Source organism: Odontomachus brunneus, unplaced genomic scaffold (assembly GCF_010583005.1).
Source record: "Odontomachus brunneus isolate Ranch 3 - 2012 unplaced genomic scaffold, Obru_v1 Obru_scaffold_008, whole genome shotgun sequence".
Lineage (NCBI taxonomy): Eukaryota > Metazoa > Arthropoda > Insecta > Hymenoptera > Formicidae > Odontomachus > Odontomachus brunneus.
The window spans coordinates 1,753-9,421 of record NW_022639458.1 but is presented as its reverse complement, the minus strand read 5'-3'; positions in this window follow the sequence as shown (position 1 = coordinate 9,421).

Sequence of the window (7,669 nt, the reverse complement as noted above, 5' to 3'; positions counted from 1 at the left end):
GCCGCTCAGTCAGTAGCCCGAGCTGTTACGAGGTCGGTTTATTTAGCTTTTGTCGAGCTTAGAGTTTTTGTTAGAGCCGTTGCCCAGGTATTGTTATTACCGATTATTCGTTATTCCGTTATTATTCACTCGCGAATATTATCATACATGTACAGGATGTTGCACTTACATACAGATCAGCACGAAAGGTTACCTCGTCGGCAGGCGCACGTACCGTGTCATAGTAGACCTTGGCGAAATAATCATGCGCGCAATTGAACGCAGTAAACTTCATAGGAAAGAAAGCGCGCCTGCCGACAAGACAACCCGTCGTACTAACCTGTATGTAAGTGCAACACAATGTATATCATATATGATATATTGTCGAGCAGATATTATTTTCACTAGCATTTAATATTCGAGTATTATTAGTTCTTTATTAATTAGTTCTTTATATAATATTTGATTATTATTTAATTTATTTGGTTATTATTTAATTATTGCTATTACGCATAGGAAAGCAACTCAGCATTTAGAAATAAGTTGTAACAAAATTTTTTGAAATTTTCAATGCATATTGACAGATAGATTTTAACATTATGTTCTTTTGTGAAATGTAAAAAAGAAATTGATTTCGTAGACATAGCAGGATGACATGAAATGACATTTTAACGACGTCATTAATGTGCCATTAAAACGTCATTTCGCGTCAGTGTGTTTGCTGAAAAAAGAACTTAAAGGATTAAAAATTATTACATTGGATATTTTAGAATTATATTAAAAAGTGTAATGAATAGTTCGACTTTTTCCTGCTTACCATTTAGAAATAAGTTGTAACAAAATTTTTTGTAATTTTCAATGCATATTGAAAGATAGATTTTTACATTATGTTCTTTTGTGAAATGTGAAAAAGAAATTGATTTCGTAGATGTAGCAGGATGACATGAAATGACATTTTAACGACGTCATTAATGTGCCATTAAAACGTCATTTCGCGTCAGTGTGTTTGCTGAAAAAAGAAATTAAAGGATTAAAAATGATTACATTGGATATTTTAAAATTATATTAAAAGGTGTAATGAATAGTTCGACTTTTTCCTACTTACCATTTAGAAATAAGTTGTAACAAAATTTTTTGAAATTTTCAATGCATATTGAAAGATAGATTTTTACATTATGTCCTTTTGTGAAATGTGAAAAAGAAATTGATTTCGTAGATGTAGCAGGCTGACTGAAATGACATTTTAACGACGTCATTAATGTGCCATTAAAATGTCATTTCGCGTCAGTGTGTTTGCTGAAAAAAGAACTTAAAGGATTAAAAATGATTATATTGGATATTTTAGTATTATATTAAAAGGTGTAATGAATAGTTCGACTTTTTCCTGCTTACTATTTAGAAATAAGTTGTAACAAAATTTTTTGAAATTTTTAATGCATATTGAAAGATAGATTTTTACATTATGTTCTTTTGTGAAATGTGAAAAAGAAATTGATTTCGTAGATGTAGCAGGGTGACATGAAATGACATTTTAACGACGTCATTAATGTGCCGTTAAAACGTCATTTCGCGTCAGTGTATTTGCTGAAAAAAGAACTTAAAGGATTAAAAATGATTATATTGGATATTTTAGTATTATATTAAAAGGTGTAATGATTAGTTCGACTTTTTCCTGCTTACCATTTAGAAATGAGATGTAACAAAATTTATTGAAATTTTCAATGCATATTGAATGATAGATTTTTACATTATGTTCTTTTGTGAAATGTAAAAGAGAAATTGATTTCGTAGATCCCCGAAATAATGCTGCTCTTTATTAAGAGAGCACATACTTTTGTTAGATAAAAAAATTGATTATTTAATACTTTATTAAATTGTACATAGTTTCAAAAATCTAGTTTACAGCGTATTAAAATATTCGAAAAATTAACGGAAATATGAATGAAAATGTGAAAGTGCGCATGTCTCTTTTGCTACGCACCGGCCTTGAGATAGCAAACAGCTGGCTGCCTGCTGCGACCTGTTCGTAACTGTTCGAGATATAAAGGATTCGATCACACTAAAATATTCGCAGTCTTTTTAATGGTGGTCCATATAATTAATCCCGCTTATAATAATGCTGAAAAACTCGCTGACTACAATGCTACTACTTGATGGAATAACTGTTATAACGCTACATGCGTTGTTTCCGAATCATTCACTCTCACGAATAAAAATTCATTCCATACGAATGAAAAGTTACTTTAATTCAATTGTCGTCCTATTTATAGAAGCAACATTAATTCCACGACACACAATGAAATTTTTCTCTCCACGATATAGAGTGAAAGAATTTACTCTATAAGAATGAGAAGTCACTCTAATTCGAGTGACTCACTCTATTTTTCGACTATGATCTTTACTCCGAGAAATTTAAAAAATAAGTTAAAATAAAAAGATATATCTATAAAACGACACTTATTATCAATCTAGTAAATATGTAAAATAAACGCTTTCTTTTTATTAAAATCATCAAATAACTGTAAAATTAACGTAATATACGAAATTTTAAACAAACTTTTTTATCATTTTCTGTTATGTTAATTTTATGACTATTTGTTGATTATGACAGTAAAAAGACAATATTTAGAGCATTTTAAAAATTTGCTAAATTGACTACAAATGATTATATGGATATATCTTTAACGTATAATGTAAAAATCGTGAGCATGCTATTTCTCGCTTCTGACGTCATCAAACAAAGACAACCTATGCAAATATGCAAGGGCCTTAGTATCTTGAAATTTTATACGATTATTTAAAAAATAATAATCTTTTTGTTGAAATTGACGTATTTTATCTGCGTACATGCGTTGGCGTGACATCAAACAACTTATATATACATAGAAGGGGAAATACCTTTGCTTCCTGTGAACCAAAAGTATGTTACAGTATCAAATGGATCCTACCTTATAATTTATAAATAATTTATGCTTCAGCAGTAATAATAAGAAGTTGTATGATGTAACTTTTTATAAATAACATAACATCCCACACAACACAATGTCCAAAATCGGGACATAAGACGTCTTGAATTCGTCTCTAAGGCCGATATTCATAGTCGAATCTTATTTCAAGACTGTCTTAAGTAATGTCTTAAGATGCGAATACGGTTCTGTGATTGGTTCATGACATCTTAAAACAGTACTTAAGATGATCTTAAATATAAGATCGGACTATGAATATCGCCCTAAGATTTCAGAACATAAAATTTCTCTAAAATGTTTAAAAAAAATCTTTAAGACGTCTTATGTTTCGACTTTAGACGTTGTGTTGTGTGAGATTAGGGTACAATCGTGTACAGATTAATAAATATTTACCATTACAATAGATAATAAAATAGTGATTGGCTTAATTTTTTATTGATGTTTAAAGTGAATTAATTTTGAAAACTTATATCTAATATATTCTTTTTATATTATATTATAGTAGCTCACTTTACCTCATGGAATAAACGTATATTAAGATAAATTAGATTTTACAGTTTCTCGCACGTGATTACTGTGCAGAAAATAATATGTAAAAAACATTCCTATATAATTCCTGTATAAAATTAATAATCTTTTCAATCAAAAAAGATGGATTCTTTAAAATATGCATTTCTTCGTAAAATGTAAAAAAGAAATTGATTTCCTAGATCCCCGAAATAATGATACTCTTTATCAAGAGAGCACTTTATTAAGTATTCAGTCACACTATGTCCTTTCTTAGATTTCTTTTGTCCGTTTCAGGTAGGCCGAAATAAAGTAACAGTCCAGGATAAGTAGAATATTTGGAAAGTATAAAATTTTTCATTAGTTATAATAATAACTACATAATAACTACATAATAACTACATAATAACTACATAATAAAATAACAGACGGGATAAGTCGTCAAATATTCGAAAAATATTGTAAAAATGTTTTATTAGTTTATATTAAATTGTACATAATTTCAAAAATCTATAATTCAAAGCGCATTAAAATAATTCGAAAAATTGACGAAGATATAGGTGAAAATGTGAAAGCGCACATAAATCATCGAGACAATAAGAAAATTCGCTATCTGTTGCTACGTGTTTGAGATCTGTTATGCCTATTTGCGGCCGAAAGTATTCTTTCATACTATGTCCTTTTTGAAAGGTTTCTTTTATCCGTCTTTTGTTCTTTTATCTTTATCGCTTCTTAGCGCTTGTTCACAACTTTACTTTAACCTTTTAACTGCGGGAGTGGTCGATATATCGACTACCCAGAGGGGATGACAAAAATCAATAGTAATCATATTTAATAGTTTGCAGGGCTAAATATCATAAAAATATGCGTTACAAACATTCCTGGAGGATTCCTTGACCTTGAAAAACGATTTTGAAGGTCAAATTTTTAGTTACTCGATATTTGTGATATAGAAGTCTATTTTTACGTATTTTTTTGTTCTGAATACGATAAAAATAGTGCCGAGTGTCAATTATAGCATTTTCAAGGTCATTCTACGGTCAAACTGTCAAATTTTTTATATTTGCGTTATAAGTCTTTATTTCTATGTAATTTTTTGCGCTGAGTACGAAAAAAATTGTTTCAGTCTCGAGAAGAGTAAGCTTCAAGGTTATTTCAAGGTCACTATCTCAAAATTTGAGTCTTTCGAACTTTTTGATGTTGCTGGCATTTCGGAGGCTTGTGTGTTGAGGAGCATGGTGAACTGAGGAAAGATAGTGGATAGTCTTTTCATCTTAGGTCCTTTTACACCAGTATTGGAAAAAGCCTTTATTCAATTATCTTTCATCTCTTCGTTCATCTTTTCATTTTTGAGTCAGCTATGAGTCAACCTTGAATAAGCCATGACTCAGTCTTGAGTCATCTTAGACTAGGTTGAGCCAGCCTTGAAACAGCTAAATATTTCAGTCAAATGACAGTCATATAGCGGAATATTTTTTCGAAAATCATTTTTGCATAATATTGTTATAACCAATGTAACATTTTATCGTAATTTTCATAGTTTTTCATCTACTGAGATATGTAATATTCATTTTTAGTCCCTCTGATGTAGTTTGAATAGCTTAAAGAACTTAAAAAAAAATTTAACTTCAATTTTTGCCATCCCTGCGGGACTGGTCGATATATCGACCAGCAGTCAAGTAGGCGACTTTACATAGGAAGTTTATCAATTTTATGGATGAATTTCATGTAAATTAGGATATCGATTTGAAGGAAAAATCCCCCGCAGCTAAAAGGTTAAGGTCGATTTTTAAAAGAATAATCGACTGTAGTTAATCAATTTCTTACGGCTTATGTCTTACTTGAATGCACTTTCACATTTTCACCTATAACTTCGTCAATTTTTCGAATATTTTAAAGCAAAGTGGTATAATATTTAGAGCATTTTAAAAATTTGCTGAATTGATTGCAAATGATTATATGGATATATCTTTAACGTATAATGTAAAAATCGTGGGCATGCTATTTCTCGCTTCTGACGTCATCAAACAAAGACAACCTATGCAAGTACGCAGGGGCCTTAGTATCTTGAAATTTTACACGATTATTTAAAAACTAATAATCTTTTTGTTGAAATTGACGTACTTTATCTGTATACATGCGTTGGCGTGACATCAAACAACTTATATATACATAGAAGGGGAAATAATTTTGCTTCATGTGAACCAAAAGTATGTTACAGTATCAAATGGATCCTACCATATAATTTATAAATAATTTATGCTTCAGCAGTAATAATAAGAAGTTGTATGATAACTTTTAATAAATAACATAACATCCCACACAGCACAATGTCCAAAATCGGGACACAAGACGTCTTGAATTCGCCTTTAAGACAGGCATTCATAGTCGAATATTATTTCAAGATCGTCTTAAGTAATGTCTTAAAATGCGAATACGCTTCTGTGATTGGTTCATGACATCTTAAAACAGAACTTAAGATGATCTTAAATATAAGATCAGACTATGAATATCGCCCTAATGAATATCGCCTAAGACTTCAGAACATAAGATTTCTCTAAAACATAAAAAAAAAATCTTTAAGACGTCTTATGTTTCGACTTTAGACGTTGTGTTGTGTGAGATTAGGGTACAATCGTGTACAGATTAATAAATATTTGTACCATTACAATAGATAATAAATAGTGATTGGCTTAAATTTTATTGATGTTTGAAGTGAATTAATTTTGAAAACTTATATCTAATATATTCTTTTTATACTATATCAGAGTAACGCACTTTACCTCATGGAATAAACGTATATTAAGATAAATTAGATTTAACGGTTTCTTGCACGTGATTACTGTACAGAAAATAATATGTAGAAAACATTCCTATATAATTCTTATATAAAATTAAAAATCTTTTCAATTAAAAAAGATAGATTCCTTAAAATATGCATTTCTTCGTAAAATGTAAAAAAGAAATTGATTTCCTAGATCCCCGAAATAATGATGCTCTTTATTAAGAGAGCAAATACTTTTGTTACATAAAAAAAATTGATTTTTTATTAGTTTATTAAATTGTACATAGTTTCAAAAATCTAGTTTACAGCGTATTAAAATATTCGAAAAATTAACGGTGATATGAATGAAAATGTAAAAGTGCGCACGTCTCTTTTGCTACGCACCGGCCTTGAGATAGCAAACAGTGGGCTGCCTGCTGCAACCTGTTCGTAACTATCCGGGACATAAAAAATTCAGTCACACTAAAATATTCGCAATCTTTTTAATGGTGGCCCATATAATTAATCCCGCTTATAATAATGCTTGGAAAAACTCGCTGACCACAAGGCTACTACTTGATGGAATAGCTGTTATAACGCTACATGCGTTGTTTCCGAATCATTCACTCTCACGAATAAAAATTCATTCCATACGAATGAAAAGTTACTTTAATTCAAGTTACAATTGTCGTTCCATTTATAGAAGCAAAATTAACTCCACGAAACAGAGTGAAATTTTTCACTCCACGATATAGAGTGAAAGAATTCACTCTATAAGAATGAGAAATCACTCTAATTCGAGTGACTCACTCCATTTTACAAGTAAGATCTTTACTCCGAGAAATTTAAAAAATAAATTAAAATAAAAAAATATATCTATAAAACGACACTTATTATTAATCCAGTAAATTTATAAAATAAACGCTTTCTTTTTATTAAAATCATCAAATGACTGTAAAATTAACGTAATATAATTTTAATAAAATTTTAATAAAATTTTTTCATCATTTTCTATTATGTTAATTTTATGACTATTTGTTGATTGTGACAAGTAATTGTGACAGTAAAAAGACAATATTTAGAGCATTTTAAAAATTTGCTGAATTGATTACAAATAATTATATGGATATATCTTTAACGTATGATGTAAAAATTGTGAGCATGCTATTTCTCGCTTCTGACGTTATCAAACAAAGACAACCTATGCAAGTATGCAAGGGCCTTAATATTTAGAAATTTTACACGATTATTTAAAAAATAATAATCTTTATGTTGAAATTGACGTACTTTATTTAATATATGGTGTGCCAAGTTCACACAAGCCTTGGCACACCATATTTAAAAATGTGACATTTTTTTCAGAGTTCCGAAGCTCTCTTGAAAAGTTCTAGAGCTCTATGCAACAATTTTATATAATTCCGGTCATTAAATACAAAAAAATAGACTTTTAAAA